Below are 19,933 nucleotides of genomic sequence, written 5' to 3'. Positions count from 1 at the left end.
GCACACTCGGCTTTCTACCTAGCAGGCAAGAAGTAGAGTAAGTGGTTGTGAATGGGTTCTGTGCCTAGGCATGTGATTTCTTATTTTGTATTTTCTTTATTTCTTAATCTTTAATAAACCTCATAAAAATATAATACTTTTAGCAGATAAAATTTAATTTTAACAGAATGAGTACATTTTAGCTCCATTCTTGCTCAAAAAGAATGATGTAAAGAGGGAGCAGAACCAAGATGGCAGAGTAAAGCAGGGAAAACTTGAAACCACCAAGAGAATCCTCTTCAACAAATTTTAGAATAATACCCCAAACCAAATACTGGAGTGAAAGAACCAACAAGGAGATGGAGGTGTGAAAAGAAATTTCTTTATCTTAATTCAATCAAGTACTTAGAGATTTCCACCCTTTTATTTCAATCAGTCAGAATCTTGTGAATCCTTCTGATAAGAGTTTACACCCTCTTAGGAGGAGAGGTGGATCCCACAAGCACTGACTTCTTTCATCAATGCCCCTTACCTATGAATTGACATGATAATTATTCCACCTAATCTCAAAAGAAATAATGCAAGAGCAAAATACCTGTACCTTAATTCTCAAAAACATCACCAAAAGATCAGACCCTCAAACCCAATCCCAAAAGACTATCATGGGTTAACTTTTATGTAGGTACGTAATTCCCAGCAAAACTGCAGCTACAAGTCAAGCCCAAAACTTTCCCACTCACAGAAACCTATTCTCATGAAGTCAGCCCACAAATCAATCATAGAGGTCAATACAATAAGTACAAGTACATCAAGCTTCAAGATGCCTCAGTGACTTGATTTTATGAATCAGCAATTCAGAAACTCCCTAGTAAGAACCCTGAGAAATGACCAGTCTAAATTTGAATTGTGTTCCCAGTACCCCTCAATCTCAATGATATGATTGTTGAATTGTCTTTTAAGAACTTCTAATTAATTATTCCATTTTGTTAAAAGCAATAAGTAATTTTCCTTGTTTCTCACAAGGTAATGAGAAAATCAAGCCACCTGTGATGAAATCATTTGTCTTGTGTGGAACCTTTATGCTGTCTGTAATCACAATATAAGAATATAGAATGTTAAACAAGTGATTTGTTAGAAGTTAATGTATCACTTTTCCAATTATCTTTCTTTGAACATGTGTATTGGGTAATGTGATATGCATGCCAAGAAAATAGGTATAAAAATAAACACCAGGCATGGGGATAGAGGAGTAGCTATCAGATTCAAAGCAGTCCCATGGCCGTAATGATTAAGCTGTCTTCCATTTGTTATTTTCTTGACTGATTGTTCGCCACCTGTCAGGAACTCCTGAAGTTGCGAGTGAGGCTGAACTCCACTCTTGAAAAGGAATAACAGAAACCCTCCACCAGTCTGTGAGGCCTGGCCTCAGCTCAAAAGCTGAGAGAAACTCAAATCCAATCTAGGGAAATCCCTCTTCCCTGATACCTCCCCAGTCCAAACTGGGGATTTACCATGGGGCTGTTATCCAAGGAGTGTTTATCTTCACTTAGCCCAACGTTAGTTCACTGGCCCTTTGATATCCCTGAAATTCCTCTTTGTCTCCTGCCCCCCCAAGCTAAGCTTCCCTGGGGGAAGGGAAGCCAGGTCTGTCCCCTAAAAATGCGGACAGGAGTTTATCTCTTTTTAATTCTTCCATCTTTAGTCTTTTGGGGGCTATTTCAGCTGTGCAGTTGAAACAGTACCACTTTTAACTCTGGCACCCCTGAAGACTTCAGAAGTTGAAAAACCAAAAACGAAAATGGTCATTACATCCAAAAAAGATTATCCCTTAACCAAGAATTTCCCTTATTCCTTAGAACATCTTCAGGCTTCCTATTGCAGACTTGGTCGAATTGATATGTGAATGCTTTGCCTCAAAAAGCTTAAGAAATTAGACTTGAGTCACAACCACATAAAAAAACTACCAGCAACAATTGAGGACCTTGTCAACTTTCAAGAGCTTATCCTGAATGACAATCATTTGGAGACATTCAGTGAAGTTTTATGTTCTTCCACACTCCAGAAGTCTCTTCAAAGTTTGGATCTCAGCCAGAACAAAATTAAAGCTCTCCCTCTGCAGTTGTCAACTCCAGGAACTTATAGATTTGAAACTTGATGACAATTGATACGTGGTCCATTCAAGATAGGCCAACTGAGTAACCTGCGATTTTGGTCAGCTGCTCGAAACAAGCTTCCGGTTTTGCCCAGTAGTTTTAAAAAGTTATCCCTTGAGTACTTGGATCTTTTTGGAAATGTTTTTGAACAACCTAATCTCCCAATTCCTAATATACAGTTGATGATACCATTAACATTATTGGAAACTTCTGCACGGGCTGTATTAAGTTATAGGTAAGAATTTCTTAACATAGTTGGTGTTTTTTGAAAATTATAAAAGATTGGTGATGGTATTTGTTGTTGTTCTTGTCTTGTCAATGAGATAGGTAAGATATTAACTAGGAAAAAGGTGATGCTGGAAAGATAACCAGTAGTTCATTTACTACTTTTTGACCTGTAGCAATATTTTATTCATTCATTGATTTGAATGAGGCAAAAAAATATTTCCTTTGTTTTGGTTATTGTTTGTTTGTCTTTGTTTTTATTTTTATTTTAGTAGAATTAACTCTTGGAGAATTCAGAACAAATTTGACAAATTGGGGAAATGGTTGGAGGAAAGACTAAAATGAAGTTTTAAGAGAGGCAAATGCACAATAGGAAAGACAAACAGTTCATTGAAATGGAGTCAGAACACAAGCTTAGAAAAAGAAATTGGTCAGTTGAATGACTTAGGTGCAGTACCTTTTTTTAAAGGGAAGGGTTAACTTGATAGCTATTAAAAAAAAGACTTAGAGAGGTTCATTTTAATCTTAAGAAAACTAGAAATAATTGAAACATTAGTAATTGTTGTCTTTCATTTGTTTCAGTATCTTAACTCTTTATGACCCATTTGGGGTTTTCTTGGCATAGAAAATGGAATGGTTTGCCATTTACTTCTCCAGCTTGTTTGCCAGATGAAGAAACTGAGACACACAGGGCTAAGTAACTTGCCTTGAGTCACACATTGACTAGTGTTTGAGGTTACATTTGAACTTAGGTCTTTTTGAACTTGGATCTTCTTGACTCCAGACCCAGCATATATATAGCTGCTATATCTTTATATTAGTTAACTAGCCTTATCTAATTTATTTACTTAAATTAAACTGTGGGGTGAAATTTTACATATCCTCCCCATGAATATAAACAAGATAGTCCATTAAATTGACATAGGGATGAATTCAGGTATTAGGAAGAAACTTCTTGCCAAATATCTTAACATTTGTTAATTCTGCAACAAGTTAAGAGCAGCCATACTTCCTCAGCCAGTAAAGTAAACATAGTAAGTTTTCCTGATTTATATTACATTTAAGTTCCTTTATGAAAGCATTAAAACCTGTGAGAGTAGAGGGGAAACACAGAGGAGAATAGATTTCTGACCTATAGCTTTCTAGCTTAACAAGTTAGGGAACTTTTCAATTTTTTATTTTTTTATTCACTTATGAATTATTGAACAACCTTTGCATCATTGTGACAGTTATGACTGTGTTTGGTTTGTAGAATCTCATTGCAAGTCAAACCTTTATGACATCACATCTGCACCTTTTTTTAATAACATTTTTTAAATCTACCTTTCCAACAGAACTCCCTGTGCTTCTCATATCATTCCTTTTCATCTTCGTCGAGATTTGGATACATCAAAATCCTGTGAATGTGGAAAATCCTGTCTAAGCTCTTTATTCAAGCAACTATTACTATGAATCCTCACTATGTTGCTCACTCTGTGGTGCTAGTAGATAATATGGGTGGTACCGAAGGACCCATTCTGTTACTTTCGTTCATTAACATGTTACTTCGCAATTCTTGGATAGATCAACAAAAAGTAATAGGTAATAGACTTATAAAATTTTGTCCAGAGATTAAATCTTAATTTTATGCTTCCTTATATGAATTCAATTATAAGTGTAATATGTATCACAAATAGGTTAACTAATGTCAGATTGAAAAAGAAAAAAATGTATTTTCATAACTTTGGAGTAAAATTCTATATTGGCTTTTATAATGAGTTTAATTTTAGCCTAAAGCTTAATTAACACTTACTTTCTTAGATTTTGTTAGATTCTGTAACAACTTTTTATGTATAGAGCAAAATGCTTTTAGAGAACTACATGAGTTCTAAGTGTAGTGAAAAAATGTCAAGTGAGGCACACTACATAAAGATTTCTAAATGTGACTAGCTATAAGTAACTCTTCAGGAATATTATTTGTGTGATAATGACTAGGTGTGGAGTAGAAAGCACTGATATTTTCACTCAACTCCTGTTATATGTCTTATTACTTAGATTCACCCTGAGTTTCACGTTCACCTTGTCCTTGACATGATTTTTTTTTTAATTTTTAAACATTCTTTTACTTGGTCATTTTCATACATTATTCATTGGAAACAGATCATTTTCTTTTCCTCCCCCCCCCCACCCCTCCCTTAGCCGACACAGGATTCCACTGGGTATCACATGTGTCCTTGCTCTGAATCCATTTCCTTGTTGTTGGTATTTGAATTAGGGTGCTCATTTAGTGTTTCCTCAATCATATCCCCTCAACCCCTGTAGTCAAGGAGTTGCTTTTCCTCGGTGTTTTTGCTCCCACAGTTTGTCCTTGGCTTGAGGATAGTGTTTTTTTCTCCTAGATCCCTACAGATTGTTCAGGGACATTGCATTGACACTAATGGAGAAGTCTATTATTTTCTATTGTGCCACAGTGTATCAGTCTCTGTGTACAATGTTCTCCTGGTTCTGCTCCTCTCGCTCTGCATCACTTCCTGGAGGTGTTCCAGTCTCCATGGAACTCCTCCACTTTATTATTCCTTTGAGCACAATAGTATTCCATCACCAACATATACCACAATTTGTTCAGCCATTCCCCAATTGAAGGGCATCCCCGCATTTTCCAATTTTTGGCCACCACAAAGAGCGCAGCTATGAATATTCTTGTACAAGTCTTTTTCCTTATTATCTCTTTGGGGTAAAAACCAGCCATGCTATGACTGGATCAAAGGGCAGACAGTCTTTTAGCACCCTTTGGGCATAGTTCCAAATTGCCCTCCAGAATGGTTGGATCAATTCACAACTCCACCAGCAATGAATTAGCGTCCAAATTTTGCCACATCCCCTCCAGCATTCATTACTTTCCTTTGCTGTCATGTTGGCCAATCTGCTAGGTGTGAGGTGATACCTCAGAGTTGTTTTGATTTGCATCTCTGATTATAAGAGATTTAGAGCACTTTTTTATGTGCTTATTAATAGTTTTGATTTCTTTAGCAGAAAACTGTCTATTCATGTCCCTTGCCCATTTTTCAATTGGAGAATGGCTTGATTTTTTGTACAACTGGTTTAGCTCTTTATAAATTTGAGTAATTAAACCTTTGTCAGAGGTTTTTGTTATGAAGATGGTTTCCCAATTTGTTGCTTCCCTTCTAATTTGAGTTACATTGTTATTGTTTGTAAAAAACCTTTTTAATTTGATGTTGTCAAAATTATTTATTTTACATTTTGTGACTCTAAGTCTTGCTTGGTTTTAAAATCTTTCCCTCCCCAAAGGTCTGACACATATATTATTCTGTGTTCACCTAATTTACTTAGTTTCCTTCTTTATGTTCAAGTCATTCACCTATTATGAGTTTATCTTAGCATGGGAGAGATTAGGTTTGTATCAACACCTCACACCCCACACCGTCTTCCAATGTTCCCAGCAGTTTTTATCAAATAGTGGATTTTTGACCCAAAAGCTGGGATCTTTGGGTTTATCATATATTGTCTTGCTGAGGTCATTTACACCAAGTCTATTCCACTGATCCACCTTTCTGTCTTATCCACTACCAAATTGTTTTGATGACCACTGCTTTGTAATATAGTTTGAGATCTGGGACTGCAAGGCCACCTTCCTTTGTATTTTTTTTTCATTATTTCCTTGGATATCCTTGATCTTTTGTTATTCCAGATGAATTTTGTATGGTTTTCTCTAATTCAGTAAAAAGGTTTTTGGAAGTTCAATGGGTATGGCACTAAATAGATGTTTGGATAGAATGGTCATTTTTATTATGTTAGCTCTTTCCACCCATGAGCAATGTTTTTCCAATTGTTTAGATCTAGTTTTAATTGTGTGGAGAGTGTTTTGTAGTTGTGTTCATATATTTCCTGTGTTTGTCTCTGCAGATAGATTCCTAAGTGTTTCCTATTGTCTCTGGTGACTTTAAATGGAATTTCTCTAATTCCTGCTCCTGAGATGTGTTGGAGATATGTAGAAATGCTGATGACTTACGTGGGTTTATTTTGTACCCTGAAACTTTGCTAAAGTTGTTGATTATTTCAACTAGCTTTTTGGTTGATTCTCTAGGATTCTTTAAGTAAATCATATCATCTGCAAAGAGTGACAGCTTGGTCTCCTCATTGCCAATTTTAATACCTTCAATTGCTTTTTCTTCTCTAATTGCTACTGCTAGTGTTTCTAGTACAATGTTAAATAATAGAGATGATAATGGGCATCCTTGTTTTACTCCTGATCTTACTGGGAAAACTTCGAGTTTATCCCCATTGCAGATGATGTTTGCTGATGGTTTCAGATATATACTGTTTATTATTTTTAGGAAAGGCCCTTCTATCCCTATGCTTTTTAGTGTTTTCAATAGGAATGGGTGTTGTATTTTATCAAAGGCTTTTTCTGCATCTATTGAGATAATCATGTGATTTTGTCAGTTTGCTTGTTAATATGGTCAATTATGTGGATAGTTTTCCTAATATTGAACTATCCTTGCATTTCTGGTATGAATACTACCTGATCATAGTGGATGGCCCTTGTGATGACTTGGAGTCTTTTTGCTAGTATCCTATTTAAGATTTTTCCATCTATATTCATTAGAGAGATTGGCCTATGGTTTTCTCTGTTTTTAACCTGCTGGCTTTGGGATCAGTACCATATTTGTGTCGTAAAAAGAATTTGGTAGAATCCCTTCTTAGCTTATTCTGTCAAATAGTTTGTATAATATTGGGATTAGTTGTTCTTTGAATGTTTGATAGAATTCATTTGTGAATCCATCTGGACCTGGTGATTTTTTCTTAGGGAGTTCTTTGATGGCTTGTTCAATTTCTTTTTCGGATATGGGATTGTTTAGGTAATTTATTTCTTCCTCTTTTAGTCTAGGCAATTTATATATTTCTAAATATTCATCCATATCACCTAGTTTGCCATATTTGTTGCCATATAATTGGTCATAGTAGTTTTTAATGATTGCCTTAATTTCCTCTTCATTAGAGGTGAGGTCTTTGCTTTTCATCTTGGATACTGTCAATTTGGTTTTTTTCTTTCCTTTTTTAATTAGACTGACTAGTACTTTGTCTATTTTATTTGTTTTTCCAAAGTACCAGCTTCTAGTCTTATTTATTAAATCAACAGTTCTTTGACTTTCCACTTTATTAATTTCTCCTTTGATTTTTAAGATCTCTAATTTAGTCTTCATCTGAGGATTTTTAATTTGTTCACTTTCTGGTTTTTTAATTTGCATGCCCAATTCATTGACCTCTGCCCTTCTTAATTTGTTTATACATGAACTCAAGGATGTAAATTTCCCCTGAGTACTGCTTTGGATGCATCCCATAGGTGTTAGATTTAAAATAGTTTTGAGCATTAAATAGTTGTAGATAAGAGAGTGGGAGCCATAAACTGTGATAATTAAAATGTTGGGGAGCAAGGGAAATATATATATATATCAATTATGACCACTGAAATTTCTACTGTATCTTGGTTTTATATAAATATAAGATGGTCGCCAGGGAATATATTCCCAATTTATGAATATGCCCAAGCCAACTGGGTTTTATAGAGAAATTTAATTTATAATACACTGATTAATCAATAGAAAAAGAGAGAAAGTAAGAAAGGAATAAGAATGAAAGGTCTCAAGCCAATAAGGCCTAGACCTCAGTCCTAAGAGATAAATCAGTCAGTTGGTTTTATCACTCACCCAAGATCTCTCTAGGTAAAGCTTCTCATGCCAACCTCAGGCTCCACCTTCAAGAGAGCCTCCTTTCAAGAAATGTTTCTAAAGAATTCTCCTCCTGACTCCTCCTGAGTTCTCCTTCCACTGCCTCCTTCAAGACCTCTCCAGGAGCTGTCCCTCCAAGACCTCTCTCCTCTCAGCCCTCCTTCAGAGCATCAACTTTCTCCTCCTCCGTTCTCCTTCCGAGCAATCTCCTCAGTTCTCATTCAGAGCCACCTCCTCAGTCCTCAGACCCCGCTATCTTTAAGCGAAAAACCTAAGTTCCCTCCCCTCAGTTCTCACATCTACCAATCACTGTCCATGTCGTCCCTGTGCCAATGGTGGCTCTAGCTTAACCCAGGACCGCCCAGAGGTCTGTCTCCTTTGCACATGTCTGTTGAAGGTCATATTCTCAAATAATTAAATCTTGATCTTTTGCTGCAGCCCTTCCTAAATCCTGTTACTCTGAGTAAGGTGGAGATTGTATTTTCCAAGACCTGGTTCTGTCATTCCAAGTATCTCTATTGTATCAATTCTAAAATCAATCATGACTCAAAGAACTTCCTGTTCTATGCTTAAGCATAGGTCAAAGCCCTTTCCATTGTTTAGCAAAAGGTTTCTGTCCTAAAGTAGTCTTAAGTAGGGAGGAGAAGGATCCTCCCATGCCAAGGAGTTTCACATTCCAATAGAGTTCCTACTATCAGTAGGAAATTTTTTCAAGTATGAAATTTCCCAATGGGGAAATTTCCAACATTCATAAGTCTAAGAAATTTTAAGGTTTACATAGGTTTTGAAAGGATGTCTCACCATTTTCATTTTCTTCAATGAAGTTATTGTTTCTATGATTTGTTCTTTAACTAGCCAGTTTTGGAGAATCATATTGTTTAATTTCCAATTAATTTTTGTTTTATCTCTCCATGTACCCTTACTAATTATTTTCATTGCATTGTAGTCTGAGAAAGTTGCATTTATTATTTCTGCCCTTTTGCATTTGTTTGCAATACATGGCCAATTTTTGTGAATGTACCATGTGCTGCTGAAAAGTTATATTCCTTTTTGTCCCTATTTATTTTTCTCCACGTGTCTACTAATTTTTCTAATTCTGTCTAATTTTTCTATGATTTCATTCGCTTCTCTCACCTCTATTTTTTGGTTTGATTTATCTAGTTTGGATAGAGGAAGGTTCAGATCTCCTACTAGTATTGTTTTTCTATCTATTTCATGCTTGAGCTCCTCTAGTTTCTCCTTTAGAAATTTGGATGCTATTCCATTTGGTGCATACATATTGAATACAGATATTTCCTCATTGTCTATACTGCCTTTTATCAGGATGTAATTTCCTTCCCTATCTCTTTTAACTAGATTTATTTTTACTTTGGCTTTGTCAGATATCATGATTGCTACTTCTGCCTTCTTTTTATCAGTTGATGCCCAATAGATTTGCCTCCATCCTCTTAATTTCACCCTATGTGTATCTACCTTCCTCATGTGTGTTTCTTGCAGACAGCATATGGTAGGTTTTGGATTCTAATCCACTCTGCTATTCACTTGCATTTTATGGATGAGTTCATTCCATTCACATTCAGAGTTATGATTACTAGCTGTGTATTTCCCAGCATTTTGATTTCTACTCCGAGTCCTGCCTTTTCTTCTTTCACTATTTCCTTCTACACCAATATTTGTTTATAATCAGTCTCCCTAGTTCCCCACCCTTATTTTACTTCCCTTTCTACCCCCTCCCTTCTTATTCCCCCCCTTATTTTCCCCTGTAGTCTTTTTAAAATTGTCCCCCCACTCTCTCCCTCCCTTGTACTGCTTCCATCCCCACCAGTCTGTTTTTTACCCTTCTACTCCCCTATAGGGTGCAAATCTATTCTCTGCCCCAATGGATTAGATAGTTCTTCCCTCTTTGGGTCAGTTTCAAAGCACATAAGAGTTGCGTGTTTCCTATCTCCAACCTCTTTACCCTTTCAGTGTATTGATGTTCTCCCCCCTCCTGCCATGAGCTTCTTTGTGACATATAAATTTACCCCCATTTGTTTCTTTTCTCTTTTTTATGCATGCATATATCTGTATACCTATTTATGTTTTGTCCTTTCATCCTCTACAGTTTGTCACTGTTCCTTCTAACTGTAATTCTTCTAGCACCCAGGTGATTGCAACAGTTTTTAAGAGTTACCAATGACCTCTTTTCTTATAGGGATACATGTCATTTTAACTTACTGAGCCTCTTAAATTTTTTTTGTTGTTTTGTTTTCTTTTTCTTTTTTCCCCTCTTTTTAAGTTACCTTTTGATGATTCTCTTGAGTTCTGTGCTTGGACATCAAATTTTCTGCTCAGGTCTGGTCTTTTCTTTATGAAAGCTTGCAATTCTTCTATTGTGTTGAAAGACCATACTTTCCCCTATAAGAACATAATCAGTTTTGCAGGGTATTTTATTCTTGCTTGTAGACCTAGTTCTCTTGCTTTCTGGAATATCATATTCCATGCCTTTCGGTCCTTCAGCGTGGATGCAGCCAGATCCTGCGTTATCCTCACTGTGTTTCCATGGTATCTGAATTGCTTCTTCTTGGCATCTTGTAATATATTTTCTTTGGTCTGATAGTTTTTTAATTTGGCTATAACATTCCTGGGTATTGTCAGTTGGGGATTAAATACAGGCAGTGATCTGTGGATTCTTTCTAGGATATAAGGACAGTTTTCCTGAATAAGTTCCTGTAGTATTATGTCGAGGATTTTTCTTTTGTCATGGTCTTCTGGTAGACCAATGATTCTTAAATTGTCTCTTCTCAAACGATTTTCTAAATCATCTGTTTTGTGAATGAGATGCTTCATATTTTCCTCAATTTTTTCATTTTTTTTCATTTTCTTTTATCGTGTCCTGCTGCCTTGTGAGGTCACTTAATTCTAGTTGTTGTATTCTGGTTCTTAAAGATTGGATTTCATCCCTGGCTTTTTGGTCATCCTTTTCCTTCTGGTCTCATTTTCTTTGGAGGTCATCTTATATCCTCTTTACCTCGTCTTTAATCTCCTTTTTCTCATCTTTCATCTTCTTCACCTCATCTTTAATCTCCTTTGACTCATTTTCCAGTTGGTTGATTTTGGTTTTCAAGAAACTATTTTCTGTTTCCAGGTGATTTATCTTAGTTTTTAAGTTCTTTTCCCAATTTTCTTTAGCCTCTCTAAATTGTGTTTTGAGTTCTTCCATAGCCTGTATCCAATTCACTGGGATTTCTGATTCATCATTTGCTGATCTCTCCCCCTCTGTTCTGTTTGCTGAGTAGCAGCTGTCTATTGTAGTTTCTTTCTTCTTTTTCTGTTGTTTGCTCAAATTCACCCCTTCTTTACTCCCCATATTTGTCTGCTCTTGCTCCGCTCTTTTTTTTTTGTTTTGGGGGCTTCTGTCAGTCTCCCCTCTTGGAGGTTTAACAAGAGATCTCTCTGTGTAGTCTCTGATGGAGGTTAGTTGGGGTTTGAGCTTCCCTGTCCTCTGGAGGCTTTTGATTGGATTAAAGTCCAGCAGTCAATGAGGATGGGTGTGGATCCTGGGCTTCCCTGAGTTCTGGAGACTTTTGCTGGGATTAAGTTCAGCTTAGTTGGGCTGGGTGTGCTCTGAGCCCAAAACTTCCTGGAAGGCTGGAGCAAATATGGAGGATCTCCACAGATCTGGCCTGGCTGCCAGGTCTGTGCTCCCTCTCTAGCTCCTTCCCTGTCATCTGTGTTGGGCGCTCTGAACTTGGCACAACCCTTCTCAAAAGGTATGCCCTCTAGACCAGCACCTTTGCCCACCCAGAAGTTCCTGCTGCCGCTGGAGGCTCAGTGCTCTTGGTGGGCGGGGAATGGGTCCTGGGATCTTCCTTCTGTCTTCCCCTTAAACCCGAGTGTTCTCGGATTCTGGCTTTTTCTTTTTTGGTTGGGGGGGGGCACATACCTTTTGAAATAAGTCCAGCAGGAGGGTTCCTTGGCTCTGTCTTGTTACGTTTGTTTTTCAGTCCCCTGGGAGCATTCAGTTTGTGATCAGTAAGGAAGGGTATTCAGAGGTCTGAATTTCTGAAGCCTTTTGGCTATCTTGACTCCTTCCCTTGACATGATTCTTAACCATTAGATATTTATTTTTTACCTTGTAAAGTATCTTGATGTGATGAATAGAATTATGAGTTATTTATTTAAAAAGTTAACAACGGTTTGAAAACAACTCATTTGGTTTTATTGTTAAAAAAAAAAAAAGAATGAATGAGAGCCTACAGGCATCATTTAGCCACTGCCCAAAGTTCAACATTATAAAGCTAGCTCAACAGATAGAGGAAAGTCAGCACCTATATTACAATATAGAAGAGCCTTCTAGCTGCTCACACTACCTGTCCTCTCACAACCCTGATCCTGAGGAGGTTTACAGATGGCTGTTTGATAGACTCTACTCCAGCAAAATCCTTCCTCCCATCAGCTTATCTGTTTGAGCCCTACATGGTCATGAGGCTCTACTAGTCAACATGAGTCCTTAACTGGAGAACACAAGTTGGAAAGCCTTTTTACAATAATCCGGGATTGTAAGTCACCACTGGAGAAAGCTAGGAAAGAGACAAACAGCTCATTTGAAAGTTGCCACTTGGCTATTCTGGCAGAAGGAGAGAACCTAATTATACAGCTAAGGTGCTGTAAGAGCATCAGACCAGATAGAAAATAAGGTGTTTGAACCACAAGACAGGCTTCTATCTTACTGTGATTTTGTAATAATAAATTTTCTATAAAATTAACTCTCAAGCCAGGTGTTTGCTAGTAGTTCTAAACAATTAAGTTTTAATAAAAATGGAGCTATAGAGAAAAAAAGGGAAATGTAGGAAAGGGGCAGAAAATATGACCTAAAATAATACTCTGAGCTGAATCAGGAAGCCCCAATCTGAAGTCACCAAACCTCCTAAGCCTGCCAAAAAACCCACAAGCACCTAGCAGGCACCAGCACTCCAGCTCAAGACCGTCTTCCACTCAGACTATACTTTCTCTCTCTCTCTAGGTTGGTGTCTAAGTCCCAAAATGTACACACACAAAATGGGATGCAGCGAAGGAGGAGTTTGGGGAGGAGGAGCCTGGGGAAAGGATTTTTTCTACACAATTTTATAGATTTCCCTCCATGGGCTGAGTACTACATGAGAAAGTAGAGATGGAGAAAGGCAATTACAAACAGAAAATTTGGAAGCAAAACTATCAAGCTGAGGGAGTTTCGAAGCTCAAGTACTTGATGGCTAGATAGAATAAAGAAGGAAATTGCCTGACTCTCCCAAATTCTGTTCCAAATAACTTAATAACACATCAAATTGAATTTTAGAGCACCAGAAATAATGGAACATCAAGGGGAAAACAGTCATTCAACCTAAGGTAACTTGGGAGGATGTTAGGCTAGTAGTCTGGCCTGGAGCAAAGTGCTATCACTGTCACATCAACAAACACCAAGCCTTGGTGGCAGCTATGTCAGGAACTTTGACCCCACAAATGACTGGGATTGAGGGTGGGTGGCCTAGCAGGGTAAGACTGGAGGGAGTCCCACTGTGGGCACCGCATATAGAGCCAGGGAATCTTATCCCCAAGGAGAAACACACACTAGCAAATGCAATTGCAGAGGAGCAGGATTCCTGCTAGTTGTAGCCATGCACAAGGAGTGGAGTTCTTGGATTTGGTGCCAGGGAAGAGGGGTAAAATGAAGGATGCATCAGAAAGGAGGCCAGTGATGCCTTCTGTAGGGGGTCAAAGTATTTGCAGTGGTGGACATGGAGAGGAAGATTCTGATTGTGGCTCAAGAATGGAGAGGAGTACTTGAGGTCTCTCAAACCAAGGCATAAGCCAGAAGAGCAGTGACCACATCTGACCTTGGATCACAGCCTTGGATGCTCCAAAATTTCAAACATCCCCAGAGAGAGCTCTGAAAAAAACAAATATCTGAAGCCTGAAACATTAGCTTCCCCACCACACACACTCAAGGAGCAGAATCTGACCCAAACAAAGTTAACAGCCAAGAAATAGTCTATTTAACCTATCTAAATTACAGAAAAGATACCAACTACAGATCGTTACTATGATAATAGAAGATCAGAGTTCAAATTCTAAAGACAAAGAAGTCAAACAGCCACTCTACAAAACTTCAAAGAAAAATATGAAGTGGTCACAGCCCTAAAAGAGTTTTTGGAAGAGCTTTTGAAAGACTTCAAGAATCAAATGAGGAGAGAGGAGCCAATTGTTTTCAACTTTCAAAGACTTGTTTAGCTCCATAGATGATCATGGAATCAGAGAGATCATGCTCAGAAAGAGCTAGAACTGGCTATGACAGGAGAAATATTGAGACCTATTTGCATGGCTACCTCAAAAGCAGAGCCAGCTCCTAATTTCTTAACTGATCCTATTGTTGAAATATGCAAGATTAAAACACCCTGGCTAAATCACGAGATATTCTGGACTGGAGGTCCAAGGATGAATGAACTAGTCATTTTTTCTTATCTCTCAGGTGAGACTCGGGTGAGAACCTGATGACTCTGAAAGTAAGCAGACTAGGGTTTGGCTGGCCAGATATCTGAGGGCAGAAAGTCTCAGGATTTTGCAGCCTAACACCTGCTAGTAGGGGGTTGACAAGGTCCTAGACCTCTTGATTTTGATGCAGATACACATCTGGAATGAGCCAGGAAGTTCAAAAAGTCACAAGAAGGATGAAAATAAGGAATTTAAAATGTACCTAAGGTAGAGAATTGGACTGTGTAGAAAAGAAATGATTTTTCTGTTGTACCAACAAATGGCCATTATTGTAATGTTGGAAGATAATTTGTCTAATTTTAATTATTAAAGAAAATACCAAACCCCATCTACCTCTTCTGAAGATCTGGAAGTGGGGGTTGGAGATGACCACACTCAGAATGAGTGGGGGGGGGGGGGACAAAGAAGGGATCCTGGAACTGCCTGAAACCTGAAGCAAAGTTTATTTTACTGTTTGTGTGCACACAACAGCACAGATTTACAAAGAAAGACAACAACTGGGAGCTTGGGAAAAAGCCTCTGATGTATGTGTTAACTTTCTCTGTCTCCCTGCATTCCTAAATATCAGGGGATGTCTGTGGGGAAGAGAGTGAGTTAAGAGGTTAAAAAAGGAACTTGTGTGAATTGTGAGTTTCTTAAACTCTAGAATAGCTTAACAAAGTGAAAAGGAATTATTAGATTTTACTCTGTTTTAGAAAAGACAGAGGCAGGTCAACATATCTCTGACACTTCCCCTTTTCTCCTCTGCTGGCCACAGAACAGAAAGATGTTTGATCTCTCATTTGGATTTCCTAATGGTGTGGTCTTTATTTAAGTTAGAATAGATGTTTATGTGCTTTTATGTTAAACTAAGCACAATTTCAGTCCAAGTATGCAGCAATTTACCTGCAATTGCTACATGCAAGGGAACAACTAAAGGAATTATGATTTGGAGAAGAGATAAGCCAAGGGGAGAGGTTGATGAATAGAGATAGACACCAGATCATAACTTGTTGTGGAAGGATGCAACTTCCCTTCTATCTTCCTTTGCTGGGCACACAATACAGGAAGATAGAAATTGACCAGAATGCATGAACAAGGAATCAGGAGTGAGGTGAGATGGATGAAGGAGAATAAAGAGGAAAATCTTTAAAGGTGCGCTGGCTCTCCATCACTAGAGAGATCCATGTGGCCAGCAGGCAGGTAGGAGTGAGAGACAGAAAGAGGAAGAGGGGAAGAGAGAGGGTCACGTCCTTCCTGACTTTTTATTGATGTAATGATGTCAGAGGCAGGTAACACATATAGAGGATTCACATTGGCTTGACAAATCCGTGACGTACAAGCTAGAGGTGTGGTAAGTTCAGCCCGCTCTTTTCAAGCTCCCAGAACAAAGACCACATGGCCTGCTCATAAATTATACATTGGAATGTTGGCAGACCAGTCCAGGGCTAAGCCTTTTGTGACTCAGGTCAGAGACTGATGCTGGAATCCTACAACGTATAAAGGTTCAGGATTCAGTGCTACAAACTGTCCATCAGGTTTTTAAGATTAAAGAAAGGTTTTTTGTTTTGTTTTTATTAAGCATTGTTATTTTATGCCAATCTAGTAGTGGGAAAGCATCTAATATCATTGAAGTTTAAAGTGAACAAAAAGGCTAAATGACTTAAACTTCTAAACATCAGGAATGGTTTTCATCTTAGTTAAATGAAATTGAGAATTAACTGTCTTTCTTAATATTGAAAATAGGTAGCCAGCCCATTTCTTGGGAAAAACTAGCTTTAAGTTCAAGCAGCTACACAATAAACAGTTGAGAAGCAAACTCATAAGTACTAGCTGTTTAATAAAGTGCAATGATTCAATAACTTCTAGTATCAAAACTTTAGTACCAGATTTATGGAAGAAAGGTGATTGAGCACTAAGACTTTGTGCAATCTAGGAAAATGCTCACAAGTGAAAATGCTATGAGCACTAGGAAAGAAAGTTTCAAATGTGTAAATTTGAAATGGAACATGTATCAGGAGTTTGGAATGCTCCTTAATGCTTTGTGAAATAATTGGCATGTATTTTAACAAATTGTTTTAATCCCTCCATTCCTGCTATCATTGTTCTGTTAAATAACCACCCTTTATTATGCTTCCTGTTAATATGACTATTGACTGGTATGATGGTCCAGGCATTTAAGCCCTACAATTAATTTCCAACAGTTTAAACCATCCTAAACCCTTCATTGCACCCCTTATTGAATATCACTGCACTCATTGCATCACCAGCAGCCTTCCCTACCAGGAGTTCACACTACACAGAAAAATCATGGATATCAGTCACTCTGGTACCTCCCTTTATTCAGTCTCATCCATTGCAAATTCATTTTATGACAGCATCTCTTCCCTCATCTCCAACAGTGGCTTGACCTATACCTATATTGGTTATGGATTTGCTCGTCTTAATTTTTCTCATTCTTTTTTGCTTTCCAGTCCTCATCTGATACCTAGGGTCCACCATTCTCCAAGTCCAAATCGAACTGAAGTCTCTTCAGCTCAAAAATTTAAAAAAGGGGGGAGATATGTTGGGGGCCATCAGACCATGACGCCTTGACAGTCACACGTGGTAGCTGGGGAGACCACAGAGTGGTCCCTGGCGAGATGTTACTGCCCACTCTATCCCCTTTTACATGACCTCTTTCATCAATGCCCCTTACCTATGAATTGATATGATTATTATTCCCCCTAGTCTCAAAAGAAATAATGCAAGAGAAAGACACCTGTACCCTAATTCCCCAAAACATCACCAAAAGATCAGACCCTCAACCCCAAACCCAAAAGGACTCTCACAGGTTAGCCTTTACTTAGGTACATCATTCCCAGCAAAACCACAGCTACAGGCCAAGCCCAAAACTTTCTTATGAACCAGCACACAAATCAATCATAGAGGCCCATACAATATGTACAGGTACACTAAGCTTCAATATGCCTCAGTGACTCAATTACACAAACCAGTAACTCAGGAAATCCCTAGTAAAAACCCTGAGAAATGACCAGTCTAAATTTGAATTGTGATATGATTGTTGAATTGTCTTTTAAGAACTGCTGATTATTCCATTTTATTAAAAGCAATAAGTAATTTTCCTTGTTTGTAAGCTCAAAACTTTTCACAGGGCAATGAGAAAATCAAGCCACCTTTATCTTAGGTGCAATATTTATTCTGTCTTTAATCACAATGCAAGAATATAGAATGTTAATCAAATGATTTGTTAAAAGTTTATCACTTTTCCAATTATCTCTTTGAACATGTGTGTTAGGTAATATAATCTGCATGCCAAGAAAATGAGTATAAAAATAAAATCCAAGCCTGGGAATGGTGGAACAGCTGTCAGATGCAAAGCAGTCCCATGTCCAAAATGATTAAACTGTCTTCCCTTTGTTATTTATTTTGACCGATCGTTCACCACCAGTCTGGAGCCCTGGAGTCACGAATGAGGCTGGACCCTGACCGCAGCAATCAGGCAGTTCAGAGAAAGAAGAACCAGGGAGATGGTTTGCAGAAACTGATGATGCATTTCAACAAGTCAGAAAGTTTGGGATTCTCACACCAGACAACATTTTAGAGCAGTCACACAGGAAGGCCCAAGAGGAAGCCCAGAAGAGCCTGAAAATGGCTGAAGAAGACCATAAAGCAATGGCCCATAAAGCAATTGAGGATGAGCATATGGATCAACATCTCTATGTGGCTTTTGCAAAGTTTGAGGAAAAACAGAAAGAATTTGAATGAGTGAGTGATCTACAAACATGCCCTCGACAGGCTTTCACAGCAACAAGCCCAAGAACTCTTGAAACATTATACAATCTCTGAAAAAAAATTGGGGGACAGGTGAGGTATTGAAGACATTTTGAGCAAAAGGAGATTCCAATATGAAGAGCAAGTAAAGGCCAAACCATTATGATACCTGGTTCGATTATTTGCACCTGGTAGAAAGTGATGGGGAATCAAGACTGAGAGGTGTATGAAAGAGCCATTGCCAGTGTGCCACCCATCCCAGAGAAGAGATACTGGAAGCGATATATACACCTCTGGATCAACTATGCACTTTATGAGGAGTTGGAGGCAAAGGATCCAGAGAGGACCAGACAGGTATATCAAGCCTGTTTAAAACTGATTCCACACAAAAAGTTTACATTTGCCAAAATGTGGTTACTCTGTGCCCAATTTGAAATAAGACAGAAAAATCTCCCATTAGCCAGAAGAACTTTGGGAACTTCTATTGGCAAGTGTCCCCAAACTGTTTAAAGTCTACATCGAATTAGAGCTGCAACTTTGAGAATTTGATCGGTGCCGGAAACTTTATGAAAAGTTCCTGGAATTTGCGCCAGAAAATTGCACTTCATGGATCAAATTTGCAGAGTTAGAGACAATTCTCGGAGATATGGAGAGAGCTTGGGCAATATATGAGTTGGCCATTAGCCAGCCATGCTTAGATATGCCAGAGGTGCTTTGGAAATTGTACATTGACTTTGAAATTCAACAAGAAGAATATGAAAAAACCAGAAGTCTTTACGGCAGATTGCTGCAATGAACTCAGCATGTTAAGGCATGGATCAGTTTTTTTGCCCAGTTTGAGCTGTGTGCAGGAACTGAAGAAAGCTTAACTCAATGCAGACAAATATATGAAGAAGTCAACCAAAGGATGAGAAACTGAAGAGAAGGAAGAAAGGTTCCTGTTATTAAAATCCTGGAGAAACGTTGAATATGAATTTGGGACAGAATCTCAAAAGGAGAGAGTAGACAAGCTAATGCCAGACCAAGTGAAGAAGAGGAGAAAAGTTCAGGCAGAAGATGGGTCTGATGCTGGCTGGGAAGAGCACCACCATTACATCTTTCCAGAGGAAGCTGCTGACCAGCCCAACCTCAAATTGCTGGCAATGGCCAAATGTTGGAAGAAAGAGCAGCAAGAAAAGGATGCTACAGAGCAAGGACCAAGGCAGAGACAGGGAAGAAGAGTGAAACTTGACTGGCTCCATGTTGGTGCATTTTGATGGTTTTCTTTATTCATACAATTTATATTTATTCCTACATTATTTATACATTTTAATTCATTAATTCATAATTTATACATTATTTGTGCATTTTTATTTGTTAATATATTTTTATTTGTTAATACATTTTTATTTTTATGTATACAAAATTTCTACTCTGCAATCATTGTGACTTGGGAAACTTTTGGGTGATGTATTTTTTAAAAATCTGTGGGGAGGGGGCAGCTGGGTAACTCAGTGGATTGAGAGCCAGGCCTAGAGACGGGAAGTCCTAGGTTCAAATCTGGCCTCAGCCACTTCCCAGCTGTGTGACCCTGGGCAAGTCACT

At 38.1% G+C, this 19,933-nt stretch overlaps 2 pseudogenes; both read left to right on the top strand.

Annotated features, from left to right (window-relative positions):
- The first annotated feature begins 1,491 nt into the window (after positions 1 to 1,491).
- Positions 1,492 to 18,179, top strand: LOC100029042 (leucine-rich repeat protein 1-like; annotated as a pseudogene).
- A 47-nt stretch (positions 18,180 to 18,226) lies between these two features.
- LOC100029025 (crooked neck-like protein 1) lies at positions 18,227 to 19,605 on the top strand (annotated as a pseudogene).
- Positions 19,606 to 19,933: the final 328 nt, after the last annotated feature.

This window comes from Monodelphis domestica, chromosome 5 (assembly GCF_027887165.1).
Source record: "Monodelphis domestica isolate mMonDom1 chromosome 5, mMonDom1.pri, whole genome shotgun sequence".
In the NCBI taxonomy this organism is placed as follows: Eukaryota; Metazoa; Chordata; class Mammalia; order Didelphimorphia; family Didelphidae; genus Monodelphis; species Monodelphis domestica.
This window is presented reverse-complemented; position numbering and strand designations above follow the sequence as displayed.